This window comes from Arachis ipaensis, chromosome B03, assembly GCF_000816755.2.
Source record: "Arachis ipaensis cultivar K30076 chromosome B03, Araip1.1, whole genome shotgun sequence".
Classification (NCBI taxonomy): domain Eukaryota; kingdom Viridiplantae; phylum Streptophyta; class Magnoliopsida; order Fabales; family Fabaceae; genus Arachis; species Arachis ipaensis.
The window spans coordinates 118,591,265-118,609,898 of NC_029787.2; the positions used below are offsets into that span (position 1 = coordinate 118,591,265).

Genomic DNA, 18,634 nt, shown 5'->3' on the forward strand with positions numbered 1-18,634 from the left:
TCGAATGGTCTTCTCATGGTACAAGCTCTAAAATCAAACAACATAGGAGGCGAAGTAGAATCCATTTTAAAAGATATTCTAGATTGGTTGAAAGAAGGAGAGAATTGTGGATCACCTGGACTCCCAGGGAGGAAAACCACCTGGCACACATGGCGGCAGCAATAGAAGTTGATCGAAAGTTGGATAGCAATTGGCCCGGGAATCCGCCAAAACCGATACAGGACATACTTGGAAAGGAGGCTCGTCTAGCTAGCAGGATAGGATCAATTCTTTGGCGCAGGCTTCAACCACGGATTATTAGCAGACAAATCGAGGAAAGCAGCTTACATTAGGGCTTCGAGGAAATGGCACACAAACTTACTTGGGTTGCACCATCAATTTTGGCCTCGACCACCCAACCTCAATCAGTCGAGGAAGCTCCACGAGGCAACAAATTAAGAGAAATAAAACAAGGCAGGAGCAGCAGATCCATCTGGAGAACCAAAGTTAAGCCACAGGCCAACTCGCAATTGAAATTGAAGCAATAGAGATTTCCTCTCTCGAGATTATTCACTCTGTCTCGGATTTCAGAGGCAGCTCCTCGACACAAGGCGATGAGCCCAGGAAAATTGTGCCGAACTACAACAAAGGGGAAGCTCAGACGAATCATCACTGAACGTCCATGATCTCAAGAGAGATACGACAGCAACCGCAAGAGCTACGGACAGTGGCTTCAGATACCATGCATTGGATTTGGAGGTCACCATGGCTCTTCATCCGTCTCATCTTCTTCGTTAGTTGCAGGGTCAGACAAAAAAAAAAAAAAAGAACATGTTGATATGTGGAGCTGCTGCACACAATTTGGGTAAAAGCTAAGAAGCAAAACTTGTTTCTATTCATTATACTGATGGAGGGAAAAGGATAAAATTTTGTGCCAAAGTTGAAAATCAATGGTGCTGATTTGATTAGTACAGCAAATGACAATGTGCTACTAACACAGAAGAAAAAAGAACAACAAGAACAACCCACAATCTTCTATCATATGCAACAATGTTTTTCTGCTATTTCGCACCTCCATTACCCCTGCTGCTGCACTCATTTGCTGAAGGAGAAATGCTATCACGTTCTCGTTCTTATGGTGCAGAAATTGTCACCAAAGACAACTTCAAATTTTGAAAACAATCACCTATACAAAAAGACATTTGACTAAGACTTGAAGGCAAGGAGAAAAAAGCACAAATTTAATTTTCTTAGAGCATTCTAGTAACTTATTTAGCTCATTTATACAGTAAATAATATATGTAGATACATATCTTTTTTTACAATGATAACGAGATAAAATTATTAAATAACTAAGAATGAGTATTTATAATTTAGTTTTAGCCAATTTAAAAGGTAAAATCAATATAATTCCATACGATTCAGATTGTATCGCTTTGATTTTATTTTATAATCTTATCCAATTCGATTTGAACAATTACAATTTGCATTGCATCGAATTAAATTTATTTTTAAATTCGTATAAATTATTCATTTAACTTTAACTCAAGTTAATGTATTGAAAAATTATTTTTAACTTGAGCAAAATTTAAAGTGAATAATTTATATAAAAACCTTTTCTTTGTTTAACGGTAATTTGTATCTCTTAGTGCAACGAAGGGACACAATTCTAGAATTATATTGCATATAAAAATATTATTGAAGACTTTAAAACCTCTATAAAAGATAAATTTTATGATTCAACGACAACCAAAAAGAAGAATCTATCTATGGCTAAAAATTGTGCGTCACATGCAATTACAATAATGTTTATTATAGGAGTAGTTATATGTTCTGCCATTACTGATTTACATGATACTCTTTCTAAACAACGTTGGACTAGGTCTTATTATATTGCATTTGAGTTGGATATATGCATCGCTCGATGTCGAAGACAGTTTCCACATGAGTCAATAAGTAAGGCATTTTGCATTGCACAATGCTATGAACAATATCGGCGACTACCTCCTTAAGTAACAAGTAACGTATGTATCTAATTTATTGCGAATATTTTAGTTTATATAATTTGTAGTATTTTAAGACTTAAACCTCTTTTTTTTTTTTCTTTTTACCAGACAATGTTCATATAAATCTTCCAATGAATTGAAGAAGATTTGAGATCTTTATTGAGATCAAGAAGTGATCCATGTGGCTGATTTTAGGTGTTTTATTTAATGCATTTATTTATGTTTTTTTTTTTTTGTGCTTCAGTTATCTTTAAGTTTCAACAACTTCATCTTACTTTTTATAAGACAATATATAATAACTACTTGAGTTACAACCAAATGTAGTAAAATATGTGTTGTGATATGAAATAATCATCCAACTTTTGAAACTCTATAATTGTTACTTGAAGTTGTTAATTACATGTTCATCCTAATTGACATTAAATAAAAAGTGAATTTTACCTAACCTTCTCTATTTTAAAAAACAAATTATTATCACTTGTTAAATATCACAATATTATTAATTAAAATAGATTAATTTATTATGATTAAATTTAAACTTTTATTTAATTTTAACTTTTGATAACCTAACTAATTNACATTAAAATTTTCTGAAACACTGTATCTTGATAATTCTCTCTTGCTTCATTCCTTCACATTTTTCAAAAAACTTCTTCATATATAGTATATTTAGTAGCTACTACAAAATCCTTCTTCTAATAAAGTTTAGGGTAAAATATATTTTTTATCTTTAAAATTTTATTAAAAATTTTAAAAATAGCCCTAAGTTTTATTTTGTTTTAATTTTGTCTTAAAAGTTTTCGATTTGTATCAAATATATCCCTGACGACTAATTTTTCAAAAAATTTAAAATCGATTCAACAACAATTTCATAAGAGCAATCCTCAACACAAGCATATCAAGTATAATTTTTATGCATTATTATTAGATTGATCTTAAATTTTTCGAGGGTATATTTGATGCAAATCGAAAACTTTTAGGACAAAATTGAAACAAAATAAAATTTAGGGATATTTTTAAGACTTTTGCCAAACTTTAAGGATAAAAAATATACTTTACCCTAAAATTTATTTTCAATTATAGTTCAATTAGAGCTGTGTATGTTGAATAAATTTACTGAATAAATAAACTGAGATATATATAAACACGTAAAATCATAGAAAAATTTAAAATAATAACACATTTTATAAAATAAACCCCCTTAATTTCATTCAATTGAATTTGAATTTCAAATTGCGTGTAGAGTGCATAATTTTTTATCTCTTTCATTTTTTTCTCCTGCTATCAATAATCCCAAATTTATGAGAATTTTTTATATTTTTTAATTTTTTTATCTATTCATTTTATTTTTTGAGATTTTCTTAGTTGAAAATGATTAATAAATATGTGATTTGAGAAAAAAATTACAAAATATAACTATTTTAATGATTTTCATAATTTGTAAAAAGAATTATACTATAATTCATTAGTTAAGTTATCAAAATTTAAGTTAGATGAATGGTTAAATTTAAGGTGAATGCTATCTTATCCTTTCTAAAGTAACATGTAAGTTGCTTTTTCTGATGTGTCACATTCTAATATATTTATTATATATTTATTAAAATATTAATTTAAAAATTTTCTTATATTAACTAAATTCTAAACTAAAATATTGATGTGACAAATTAGTGTCACCGTGAAAATTTTCAATTTGAAAAGTTTATTGTATCAAGTAAATTTTTAAATTTAGAAATTTATTCTATACAATTTGGTTTCGAATTAGATGAAAAAAAGGGAAAGAAATTGAAACACTTTATATCTTGTTTTTTAAAAATTAATGTAGCTAGTTTGCAATTATTTTTTATGAAGGTCTGAATTTTTATTTAATTTTTGTTAGAAAAATAAAAGAGTAATATATAATATTATTTTTTAAATATTTTGTTAAATTTTCAACAAATTTTAATGATTCGAAATCAATTTCTTATTTTTTATTTTATTAGATAAATTAGTCATTCAACAAATTCTACTAAAAATTTAAAATAAATAAACACCTATTAAAATATAACACATTAAAAAATGTAACTTACATGTTATTTTAGAGAGAATAGGATAGCATTTACCTAAATTTAATTATGATAAATCAACATATTTCAATCAATAATATTATGGCATATAACAAACAGTAACTTATCCTTTAAAATGAAAAAGATTGGATAAAATTCACCTAAATTAAATAGTATTGAAACGAAAAAAGATATAATAAGATCTATCACTCAACAAACAGAGTAAAAGGATCACCATACTCCACATACACTTTATATATATTACATAAAGATTGAAGAATGCAAAAAACTTCCAAATGTGTTGTATGTCTAATTTTAATGATAATGTAGTTCGTAACAAAAATTAGATTTCCAACTTTAAATATTGAAATTTATAAAGGCATACTATAAACTCAACCAATGATTACTAGAAAATGTGGTTAAAGAAATTGCTATCATTTCCCCTTCATTCCCTTAGAAGATGTCGAATTATGTGGCAGGAATCGCTGATGGATCTTTCAATCTAAAACAAACTTATTTAGTCTTGTGTGACACCCCTCCTAACTTTATTGGAACCTTCAACTAAATCTCGTATTGGTACGGACCCAAAAACATAAGATTTTTCTTTTGGTTAGCGGCAGATGATGCACTTCTAACCAATAAATTAAAGAAAGGCAACGACGACATCTGTCAAATCATGCTGTATGCCCCCAATGCAACAATCAGACCAAATCTGTGTTGCATGTACTAAGAGATTGCAACTTTTCTTCCAAAATTTGGGAAGCTTTGCTACCCCAAATGTGAAGACAAAGTTTCTTCAGATGTAACTTGCAGGAATAGATTAACTCCAATCTCTCCAACTCTAGCAATTGACAGTGCATTTTTGGGGTGGTAAGGTCCTTCCTGTGGTTCTTCCGGAATGGGTTGATCTTTGAAGGAAGTGCCACATTAGTTTCCTCGGCCCTTGTTCAAATTCGAGTTCGTTGTGATGAATTTCTTAGATATTCAAAAGTCTAAAGTGAGCCTTAAAATATCTTTATTGAACCTTGATAGAAACATTTGCTGGAGATGTAACATTCTACCACACAGAACTTTACGCCTAGGTCGTAAACTAAAGGTGGTGAGGCGCTACGACCTCTAAAAACAAAAATACATACATACATACATATATACATATGTATAAAGTAAAGATAGTATATCTAGAAGCCTTGAAAGAAAAAGATAAACAAAGCAAGACCAAAAACGCGTCACACTCGAAAGACGTTAAGATAGAAGGCTTATACACAAAAATCGAAAAGACATATATATAGTCCTGCATTTGAAAAATAACATACGTATGGAATGAGAACCAGGAATTATCAGTACGGTAATAGTACCCAATAGATAAGATATAAGGCTCCAGGAAGCCAAAGGCAATCCTAAACTTCTACAACCTAAATCAAAGCCTAGAGTTCTTACTAACCAGAAATATGGTAATTCTACTTGGGGATTTTAATCTATCTCTTCAATTCCAGTTCTCTACAAACCTTCCAATTGCCAGTTTGGAACAACCCTCAGCGTCACCTCTACCAACATGAGAGATCTCTCAAAGCAAACATATACAAGACATACAAGTAATACATAATTAAGAAAACAGATACAATATTTAAGTCACATAGCATATTAATATAGATAAATAATTAGGCAAACTCAAACACAATATGTATACTCAAACAAATCATACAAATACACATGATGCATGTCTGTCCTACGGCCGATTAGTCTCATCTGTCGGTTATCCAGCCAAACCCGACATGTCAGGTAGCGAACCCTGGACAGTCCCTATGTGCGCGCATTCCCAAGGGTCTATATATATATATATCATCTCATTGGGGGAGATCTTTCGGAAAGGTATAAGTGTCCGGCCACACTTGCGATGCAGGGACAAGGGAATCTCAAATCTTAATATGGAGCAAGTGGGGGCGAGCCACTGCGTCTATCCAGGGAGATGCAGATAAATTATAATTACCAACTTGGAGCAAGTGGGCGAACTACACCCTTGCATATACTTAGGAAGCTCAAATAATCTTAACCCAGAGCAAGTGAGGTGAACCACTCCATTGCATCTACCCGGGAAGCCTTAACAACCAACCTAGAACAAGTGGGGCGAAACCACATCTTGCGTTTACCCAGAAGGTATGTTCTCATATATCCATGAGGAATAAGGGAGGAGATCCTAACCTCCCACCATCTCATTGGAGGCGATTTTACAATACCAGGACGAACAAAGAAGGGGATCCTCACCTTCCACCATCTCAATAGGGTCGCACTTTCGAGAGAGTGCTCAAGATGAAACAATCATGCCCAATTCAGTTTCATAATCAAAATATAGTTTCATAATCAAAATATGCTTCTTTAATACACTCAGTACACTCCACAAAACATTCTAGCTAATCCATCCACAATACTCTACAATCGTAAGTCACCGGCTCTAAATTCATAACCAAAAATACCCATTTTATTTCACCCAATACTCTCTCGCTCGTCCCAAAGCCTAATCACTAGCTAGAAAATCTTAAACAGTGTTTACAGAGGTTTAGAAAATTAGAGAATTGGTTAAAAACACAAAAATATAACTTTGGCAAAGCAGGGTGGTCCTGCGTTCGCATGCTACCCGCGTACGCGCGATTTGGCAAAACAGAGTGGTCATGTGTATGCATGCCACCCGTATACATGCGATTTGAAAAACTAACAGTGCCGTGTATGCATGCATCCGTCCGTGTATGCGGGAGTACTGGGCAGAGCCTAGTACTCGTGTCGCGTGGAACCTTCTGCGTACGCATGTGCCTAATTTTTCAAAAAGCTGTTAAGTTCAGAAAATCAGTTTTTTTACACCAAACTTTAAACGCATATAACTTTTCCGTTAAAAATAATTTTCAATCTGTTCTTCAGTCGTTATAAACTTCACGAACCCAATTTTTATTCAAGATAAGTTTCACAGGATTTGGGAGTCCGAAAGCCAAGTTATCTCCTGCCGAAGTTGATAAAAAATTGGTTTTTACCAAAACTTACAAATCCTCTAGTTTTTCAAAATTCTCAATTCATAACCAATCAAACCACAACCAAATCAATACCAGTTACTCCTAACCATTATCACATACTTCTCAATCTCCCCAAAAACATATCAACACATAAATTCTTCAATCTATTCAACAAATTCCACTCATAATTTCCACCAATTTCAACATCAAACATCAACAATTCACATTACATGTACATACCTTGTCTAATCTCTCAAACTAACTAATTCATATGATTCAAACCTATCTTAAGGCAACTAGCCTAAGGTTCACACAATATTATATATTAACTACAAGAAACTGAAACTATACCTTGGCTAATTTCTCCCAAGCTTCAAGACACCACCAAACCTCTTTTTCACCAACTTCCAAAACTCCAACCCAAATTCAGCAATTTTCGGCCACCGAAGCTTAGTTACAAATACTCAAATCGCCAATTCAATACCAACTCAATACGAAATTCAATCTAGTTCCACATAATATACGAAAATCAATACTAGGATTTACAATTATCCATAAACCACAAGGGTTAGAGTTTTCTTATCTTATCCACGGATAATTGGGATGAAACCCAATAATTACCCAATGTTAGAGTACACCTAAACCATCAAAATTATGAAAATCCTCAATACCCACAACCAAAATCACGAAATCAGAATGGAAGAGGGAACTGTGCAAAAAACTTAAGTGCCTCACCACTTTGTTCAGATAGAATTGAAGAGCTCAGCGAGGTAAACGCATGGCCGCAGATGGTGCGACGATCGGAGATCTGGATTGAAAATCATGAACAATTGAAATTTGGAAGAGAAAAAGGTTTTAAGTTTTTGCTCTCTTTTCTTCAATCTCACCATGGAACAAAATAGGGAAGCGAAGAAGGATGAATGCCTAAAGGGGTGATGGTTTAAGGGTTGGGCTTGGCCCAACATGGACTTAGTTCAACCGGTTTAGTCTATTGGTCCAATTTCAGACCAAAATCTTTAAAATTAGTGTTTTAATTCGTATTTTAATTATTTTTACTTCTTCAAATTATAAAATTTAATTTTATAATTTTTTTACTCATAATTAATTTATTAATTTATTATTTATTAATTTACCAGATTTTACAGGAGACCCCCAATAAAGATGTCAAATTGAATGTAGACGGATCTTACATGGCGCCCATCAATAATGTTGCTTGCGGTGGGATTGTTAAAAACTACCTCGGAGGTTTTGTCAAAGGTTTCTCCTACAACCTTGGAAGTTGCTCTATCATACATGTAGAACTTTGAAAAATTAGTCATAGTCTTTAGGTTGCTACTGCTCTGAATTTTCTTTTGTATAATTGTGCAATCTGATTCCACAGCAGTTTTGAAATTCATTATCCAAGACTGTCCAATTGGACACCCATACTCCTCTATCATTGAATACATAAAGCTACAAGCGAACTGTATTTCTCATGTGTTATGGACTCATGATCCACGTGAAGCGAACTTTGTGACTGACCACTTAGCATACCTGTAGTTTTCTGGTTTCTTTTGGTGGATATTGGGGATTTGTGATTTGTCCTGTACTCGTTTTTCAAGTAGTGGTTGTCTTAGTTAAAGGATAACATTTTTTTTTGAAATCATGAAAGTAATTTTTTAACCAGTAGAAGAAGTATAAATTGATTTTATTTTTTATTAGGTAATCATAAAATTCTTTCCTTATTTCTATAGTTTTCTTTTCAGAATATCTAGCAAAATACCATTTTCTTAATCCTGTATTATATTCTGCATAAAAATCTTTACTAATCCAATTTTTATCAATCTCAAAAGGTTCTTCTTTCATTATAACTCCTAGGATTTGAGAGGCAGTTGGCGAATAATTATTTTCTATTCCATATAAAGGAGTTGCTATATGTGGTTTGTTGTTATTTATTCCTATAACTCCATCGTTTATGACAGAATTATCTATAGAATGTCTTGGTGAAATTTCTTCTTTATTCTGGTAATTCGGTATTCTAATTGAATGAGACCTATTCATTCTTAGTCTAATATTTGGACCTTCTCTAATAATGTCCCTAATTTCTGTATTTTCTATTTTTTTTCTTCTACTATATCTTCTAAAATCCATTCTTCAGGGATATTCCCCATTAGTTCTTCATGTTGAAGTTTTTTAGGTGTTTGAACAAAAGATCTTCGTAAATTAGCATAAATAATAATAGTTTCGTCTTTTGATGATTCTCTTTTAGCCTTAAAGTTACAGTTTACCCTTGTAATATTATAATATATTCTATAAATTACTTCAAAAGGATCATATTTTTCATCAATGATGTCTTTAGGTGTTTTAATATATAATTTGAGAACTTCAGAGGTGTATTCATTTTTAAGGTTCACGGAAAAATTTGGATAACAATTAAAAAATACTGGGCTATCATGACAATTACTTTCTAATATAGCTATTAGTGAGTCTCTAAATTTTTTAAACCTTGTTTCCCGTAATACAATGAAGATAGGTATGTTAATTCCTAGTCTAAAATTAGGTTTAGCTACTACTTGGATAAGTCCTATATGAATAAAATTATAACCTTTTTGTTGATACTCTTTTAGTTTTTCTTCCTCTAGTATGTTTATGATGTGATTATTACTTGTTCCTGGGTAACTGTACTCTAACATGTGTATTTCATTATCTTTTTGTTCCCAAAATGCTTGTCTTTTATAAATTTCGTTTTTGCTTATAAGAAGTACAGACCAATTATGAAACTTTTCTTCTAATTTTACTACTTGTAATTCTGAGGATGAACTTGAGACTTCAGTATCATTATTCCTTATTATTATTGAATTGTTCTTTCCTTTGTTTAATTAAGCTAAAGATCTTAGAATTTCAGCCATTATCTATTTAAAGACTTATGCTACAGGACCACCCTAGCTTACCAATAATTTTATTGCCTTCAAGGAGGACTTATCACCAGGTATGCTCACTGGGTTGACCAACATATAGACGGCTCTCATCGCTACACTTATCTTTAATAGATTAGGGAATGGAGTTCTACAAGGTCTTTAGTTGTTTAACAAAGTTCAGAATAATAATAAAGGCATAAAGATACGAATATATTAAAGAAGTAAGATATAACAAACTTTAGAGATCGTAATAAAGTCTAGTATAATAACTTAAAAATTTAATCGCAAGTAATTGATTATAAAGGATTTCCTCGTCTTGGATAATATAGTTCGTTTCATATGGATAACAATAAGGACGGAGTTTAATTGATCTTCTCATGATATTATGTTTATATGGTGGTCTCATGAGAAGATACCAGAACCAGGCTTTCACCTGGCTCTGATACCAACTATTGAGAGTACCATATTAATAATAAAAATATTAAATTTAATAAGAAATAGAGTACTAAAAAGTACTGTCAATAGGATAATAAAATCTAATAAACCAATAATGAACTAAATATTAATATTCACTTGATGATGGAGTAATATGAACTTGTATTATAATTTAGAGGCTTGAACCAAAATACAAAGGATGAAACTTTTAAATACAAAGATTGCAACGAAAGCTTAAAAGTGTTTGTATTTCAGAGTATGAGAGTGTCAATAGGATAATAAAATCTAATAAACCAATAATGAACTAAATATTAATATTCACTTGATGATGGAGTAATATGAACTTGTATTATAATTTAGAGGCTTGAACCAAAATACAAAGGATGAAACTTTTTAATACAAAGATTGCAATGAAAGATTAAAAGTGTTTCAGAGTATGAAAGGATGTGTGTAAAATTGTGAATGATCTACAACCCCTCCCCCTCCCCTTTTATAGTGGGCTAAACCCTTTATTCTTTTACATTTTAACCCCTGATTTTGCTAATCCGTTTGCTCTTTCTGTGGGCTGATTCAGAGGTTCTATCTCCAAGTTAATGTCTTCTGTTCTAATTTTTTGAAAATTGGTAGCTGGTTTTATTTTTTCTGCTGTGATTCTGTTAGAATCCTGTTGATGACTTTTGTTCCTTTCTGCATGAGATGCTTTTGTTGTTTTTTGAGATCGTCTTGACACCTTCTCTTTCAACTTTGTACAAGTATCTAATTTTAGGACTCTTTTTTTTTTTTACTCTTCAAGTGGATCTTGGGTATCTCGTATGTACAGTCTTGGGCTGGACTGGACTTCTTCATCTTCGTCTGTTAGTTCTGTTTTTATTGCTTTTAAAGAATTATGGATCTCTTCTTCTAAGATGGCCGCTGCAAGGGCCGCCATCATTTGTTTTTTATGGGGCTAGAAAGCGAGTTTCTTTTTCAAATGATATTTTTTCGAACCCTGAACTATGGCTTGGGGGTTCTGCTCTTTTTTGGGATATAGTCATCCAATTATCAATTGATCTTTTACTAATTAGGTTTAGGTCAAATTTATTCCACTATTTCACTTTTATGTTTCTAATTAAATATTATACACTTGGAGTATCTTCATATCATGCGGAATCATATTCCCAGGTCATTATCCAGCATATTCCCATAGTGAGAATGAAGGAAATCAGCTTATATCCATCCAGAAATGATGTTTTATTTTTAAAATATTCATAAGCCATACTGGCTTCTTTTGGAAAAATTACTTCCGTTGGTCCAAACTCTTGAAACCATATCTAGAACCATTTGGAAAACTGTAGAGAAATTCCTTTTCGGAACCATATGAACCAAGAGTAGGAATTTGGAGAAAGATACAGGGTGTTCCACCTGACATCTATATAATCATAATAGGAGTAGTGATGTGGTTCAAATTTTCTAGTAAAATTTTTACAATGAAAAGGAGGGTTTTCCCATTATCATAATGTTATTATTTTCATAATCTTAATTTTGAGAATATTGTATCTTTTGTGGTCGGGTCTTTATTATGAGTTAATTCAATTGATCCTATGTCTACTAAGATAAATTCGTAAAAGGTTCGGATTTTTTGGATGTTTATTGGAGGGTAGTGAAAAGTATTTGGAAAAACTGTTTTATAAAAGATTCTTCTATCCATCTTAAACCACTCTTTCTCTAAAGCCATTATTTTTAGAGGTATTGATTTTTTATGATAAGGATGTTCTTCAGATAATAGTTTAGTTTTAAATAAATCTTATGGCTGCAATAATGTATATCTGTTAACTGTAGGAACCTCATATAAGCTTTTAGTTGATGCTGATGATTTTTCACTTTTAACAACCTGTGACATCGTCAAGGGTTTGATAGATAATTGTTTAGCTTGTATTGGAGTTGCTGGTTGGTCAAGAGGTTGACCATAATCTTCACTGCTTGCTTGTTTTTTGCTCATTTTTACCTTGCAAAAATTCTCTTGTTAAAAAATCAGATAATGCATTTGAATCTCCTTTAATATGCTCAATAGAAAAATCAAAGCATGATAATATAGCTTTCCATCTAGCAAATATTTGTTTAGAAACTAGATTTTTAACATTATTCTTTAGTACACTAGGAGCTGCTTTGCAATCAGTTCTGATTAAGAAGGTTCTATTGAACAAGTCTTCCTAAAAACGCGAAATACATAAGACAATGGCTAATATTTCTTTTTTAATGGTAGCATAATTTTTCTGGGCTGAATTCCATATACCCGAATGATATTTAACTATTTGTTCTTTTGAGGAGTTTGGAAGGACTTGTTTAAGTATTTATCCATACCCTAATTCTGAAGCATCAGTTTCTACGATTAGACTTGTCTTAGGGTCTGGTATACTCAAACAAGGAATTTTTTTTACTAAATATTTAATTTTTTGAACTATTTTAGACATGTCTTCTGTCTAAGGAGGAAGTTGTTTTCTTAGCCTTTTATACAAAGGTTCATATAAAGTTTTTATTCCTGGTAGAAATTCGGCTACATAATTAAGACATTCTAAAAATATTTGTAATTATTTTTTGTCGATAATTTCATTTGGAAATTTTTCTGCAAATTCAACAGAACTCTTAATCCGAGTAATTGTTCCTTGAAAAATTTCATATCTTAGGAACCTTACTTTTGTTATAAATATGTTCATTTTTTTTCAGATAGGACAAGACCATTTTCTTTTATAATATTAATAAATTTTTCTAGGTGCTGAATATGCTGGTTTATTCCTTTAGACTTTAGAGTATACAAGAACATCGTCTAAGTAGACTATGGTAAAATCTACATATGCATAAAAAATATTATTCATAATTTCTTGAAATTCACTTGGTGCATTTTTTAATCCTTGAAACATTACATTCCATTCATAATGTCCAAAGGGGTAGTATAAAAGTTGTTTTATATCGGTCTTCTTCTTTTACTGAGATTTGGTAGTATCCGGATTTTAAATCAAATTTAGAGAATATAGTAGCTTTACTTAGTCTTTTAATTAAGTCATTTTTATTTGGTCAGGGATATCTTATCCATTTTAAGGCTTTATTTAAAGGCTTATAATTAATTACTAACCTTAAAGCTCCTCTTTCGATTTCTGAAACTTTCATTGCATAGAATCATATATATACCATATGTCTTGATAATTGTGTCAAATTAATAATTTTGCATAGATAACAATTTTGTAATATAAAAATAATGGAATTCTATATAAAATAATATAAAACTTTAAGCATGCTAATTAATTAAATTTAATATCTATTATTACTCAATTAAATTAAAAAATAACGGTTATATATAATTAACTTTTACATAAAATTATAATAATAACAATTTTTTAGTTACAAATACTCAAAATATATATTATTAGACCTACTTAATCATATTATTAATTTTTTTTTAGAAAAGGGGGTTAATATGAATACCCCAAACAGAACAAACAAAACAAGGCTAATCAGCTCTTCTTAGGTTTGGTTTGATAAAATTTTTGAAGAGGTGGTTGTGTTTTTTAAAAACTCAAGTTTTTCATTTTATATTTGGTAAATAAAAAAAAACCATATGCTTATGTTTGCAGATTTTAAAAGATTAGGGTATTTTGAAAGCACCTAAGATAAAACTTTTTAAAATTGGCTTGTACTTTTCAAAATTTAAAAGTCTAATATAACCTCATATGTTAACTAATTTTTAAATTTAATGCTTGCATTTATATTTATTATAATATTTTTAAATTCTAAAAACTATTTTACCAAATGCAATTATTATTACTTGTGTTTATTAAAAACTATTTTTAATTTGATTTACCAAACATAAATGTTACGACTTTTAAAAAGCCATATTAAGCCAAGAGAGCAGTCTTGAGCCTCTCAACCAGCTTCTGATCCAGCTTCTTGCCCACCACCAAGTTGACAAACTCAGATGAAATGAGCCTGTCAAGAACAATGTTGGCAAAGCCAGAAAGTACAAATACTCAAAATATATACTATTTAGTCTACTTAAACATGTTTATTAGTAACATTGTTGCTATTATTACTCCATCTAATATGTTAGAATATATTAAAATCAATTAGTTTTATTAGAATTATTTAACATATCTGCATATTTATTATAGGATATTACATCTTTATTATTTCAATTCTCTTACCACCTATAAATATTCTTCTATATTGTATCATTCCATACAATTTGAATAGGCACAAGCCTTTTCTCTACTGCTCTCTCTTACATTTCTAACATGGTCTCAGAGCTATGGTATTCTCCTTGAGGAGAATAAGTTATTTTTCTTCTAGTGTAATCACCGTATTTTTTACACTTTTTATTTATGCCATTTTCCTTGCCTTTTGTCACTCCTTTGATACTTTTTCACCTCACTGATTATCCTATCCTCTCCGTCTTGTATCTTTCCGACTCTAATGAATCAAACACCAATTCAATTCGCTACTAACCTATTCTCATGGAGAAACCAAATATTTTTCGTCATGCTCCATCATTTTACCAGCTCTTTGCAGTTAGTCCCTTTTTCGGCAACTTTTGGATAGTTCACTATCTTTTCGAAAGTTCCGTCTGCACTTTCTTGCGGCAGTTTTGTACGTACCTGTTCCATCAGTTTATGCAGTTTTTTATTTCGCTATTTTAAATAAGTTTCAAACTTAAGTTTTCACTTGAGTTTGGGAGGGGATATTAAAATATATTAAAATTATTTAGCATATTTGAATATTTACTATAGGATATTACGTCTTTATTATTTCGATGTTCTTAGCACATATAAATACCCTATATTGTATCATTCTATACAATTTGAATAGACATAAATTATTTCTTTATTGCTCTCTTTTATCTTTCTAATATAATATATTATCTCAAATAAATTATTCAAAATATCTTTAACCATGTTCAACTTTAGCATAACAGTATCTACTTACTGTTTAGACATTCCAATATATCATGATTAATAAAATTTATTTATAACTTTATGCTATATTTTTTGTATTTTCATTCTCAATCATTTTTTCTAATTATTTTCTTTAATTATCTCTAAATACAAAAAACTAATAGATTCAAAAACATAAAGCTCGTTTGGTAGCTCAACGTTTATATCAAAGTGAAGGTTTTGATTTTGATTAAATTTTTAGTCTTGTAATTCGGCTAGCTACAGTGAGATTAATCCTTAGCATTGCTCTGTCTAGATATTGGGTGGTGAGACAATTTGATTTCAACAATGCTTTTCTCAATGGAAACTTGCATCAAAAAATCTATATGATTCAACCAATTGGTTTTGAAATAGATACTGAATCAAAGGTTTGCAAACTTAACAAATCTCTTTGTGGTCTAAAACAAGCTCCAAGGGAGTGGTTTCTTAAACTAAGCTCTAATACTCTTCAAGTTTTTTGTTTCTCTAATTCTAAATCTAATATGTATTTATTCATTAGAACTATTACTACTTCTGTAATCTATATTCTTTGCTATATTGATGACATTATTATAACAGAGAATGATGCAATTGAAATTGATTTAATGATCAAACGACTTCATAACATTTTCTCTTTAAAAGACGTGGGAATTTGAAATATTTTTTGGAAATTGAAGTTTTGAGGACTGCAAAGGTAGGATGTATTTGTATCAGACCAAATATATGACTGATTCTCTATCTAAAGTAGGGATGCATTGTGCTAACCCTCTGCCAACTCCTATGTCATCCTCCTTGCATTTAACAAGCACTGGGTCCAAAGATTTTGAAGATGTCAAGTTGTATCAATCTGTTGTAGGCTCTCTCCATTATGCCACAATTACCAGACCCAATTTGTCATTTGCTGTTTGTAAAGTCAACCAATGCATGCATGCTCCTAAATTGGATCACTGGAAAGCAGTTAAACAGATTCTTAGATATTTACAAGGGACCAAGGATCAGAGTCTTATGCTTCACAAGTGTCAGGATTTTAGGCTGTATGGTGTTTCTGATGCAGATTAGGCATCGGATCTTGAAGGTAGAAGGTTTGTCTCAGGGTTCTGTGTGTTTCTTGATACTAATATTCTCTCATGGTCTTGCAGGAAGGAGAGCACGATTAGCAGGTCTTTCACTGAAGCAGAATTTCAGAATTTAGCAAACTATGGAGCCGGGGTCATCTGGTTCAAGAACTTGCCCTCTGAACTTAGAGTTGAGCTAACAACCTCTCTAACAATTTTTTGTGAAAATTTGAGTACAGTACTTCTCACGTCCAGTCCAGTTCTTCATGGAAAAACCAAGCACTTCCAGATTGATATCCAGTTTGTAAGAGACCTGATGTGTCAGAAGCTGCTTCATGTAGTTCATGTCCCAGGCAATGAGCAGATTGTTGATGTGCTAACTAAACCACTGTCTGCATCATCTTTTGTCAAGCTTCGATGCAAACTGAGAGTTGTTCAGCGACCAGCAATCAGTTTGAGGGAGGATGTTAGGGAAAATAAAGAGTTGGTTAGCAAAAATAGTTAATTTGTTACATAGAGTTGTTGTTGAGCTTCCTGTTTTTGGGGATAAAATCTATTTTCTGTTCTAATAGATTTTATTCTCATAGCCAGCACTCTATATTTTTGTATACATTATCTCTCTCAAATACAAGTTCTTTTGTTTTCTTTTACTCTCAAGAAAACCCTGTTTTCTCTAATCTCTTCACAAATATATAATATATATTATGTTTGGCAAATTAACCCTAACATTAAGCCAACAGTTAACTGTTAACTTATTGTAAAGTTATTAATCTGTCCTCAATTCTCTCTTTTCACTGTCAGTCTATCACTATTCCACCATATCACCATTGCAGTAGTTTCTATCAACAACTCAACACTAATACTAATCTTTCCAAAGCGAAAAGGTTCTGCTACTAATCCCATTTCTTCTGTTTCTCCCATCGCTATCGCCATGACCCCTCTCTCTCTCTCTCTCTCTCTCTCTCTCTCTCTCTCTCTCTCTCTCTCTCCTACGACCAACCACAACCACTGGAAAAAGAACATCCATTTCATCTGTCGTTGCCATGGTCGGTACTACAAGAGGACCTCCACTTCATTGCCAGCCTCACCTCATGACTCATTATCGCCTCTCTGTAATCATCATTCTCTATGCCGTGATTCGCTTTACTTTGTCGTGCTTCTTTATCACCCCGTGTTTCTTCATCATCTACCACTTTCGTTTCGAGGAAGTTGTAAAGTGAATTTGATTGAAACCAAATTCTCCAAAACCCACACCTTTTTTCATTTTCTATTCCACCCAGAAAACAATCTTATTTTTCTTTTTTATCAGGAATTTCTTCCTCTGTTTCTTGTTTTTTGTCTTCATCTTCCCATCTTTGAATTCTTCATCATTCTCTATTGAAATTCCGGGTCAATATCTATTCTTGGTTTTTCCTTAGCTTGCAATTATAGATATCTAATTTCACAACACCTCACACTACTCTTTGCTATTGGGTTTATTGTGTTTTAATTTTCTCCTATTTGATTATTGGATTAGATTTGATCACCCATTATTTAATTATTATGAAATCAATTTTTGGGACTTTGTTTTGTTCATTGCTATTTGGAATTTTTCTGGTTAATTTGGTGGTGGTTATTAGGTTAATATTTTATTCATTTTGATTGAGGCAATGGAGAATTGGAGATTGGTTACGGTGGTGCTAGAAGCGGAAGTGGAAGTAGGGGGAGGATGTGCAGTGACATGGGTGAAGGATGGAGGAATGGTGGTAGGTAATGATAGGAGAGAGTGTGGGTAAATTTATAATTTTATAAGAAAAGACAAGGATAAATTAGTATTTTTATAAAAAATTAATAGTTGACTAGGTAAATTATAGGTAAATTATTTATGAAAATCAAGTTTTAATAGTGGTATATGTGAAATTAGTAAAAATATATAATTAGAAAATTAGTAACAGCGACTGATTTAGCGACCGATTTTAGATTTTCAGACTAAACACCAATAACTGATTTAGTAGCTGATTTCATTATTGACTGATTTAGCGACCGAAAATTAGTCGCTATTTAGTGACCAAAAAATGGGTCGCTATTTAATGACCAATTTTATTAGCGACCGATTTAGTGACCAATATCGTTTGGTACTAATTTGATAGTATTGGTTGAAAATCAGTCACTAACGATTAGCGACTGAAGTTGGTCGCTAAATTAATTGCTATTCTATAAATTTTTTATAGGGTAAAAAAAGGTTCAAAATTAAATTACCTCAAAGAACACCGTTTTTTAAAAAGTGTCGACAAACAAATAG

General features: G+C 31.4%; 1 long non-coding RNA gene across 1 annotated transcript; it reads left to right on the forward strand.

The window, feature by feature from the left end:
- Nucleotides 1,718-2,296, forward strand: LOC110269810. The gene is made up of 2 exons (XR_002358570.1): nucleotides 1,718-2,003; nucleotides 2,094-2,296. It is a non-coding gene; the product is annotated as an uncharacterized LOC110269810 (long non-coding RNA).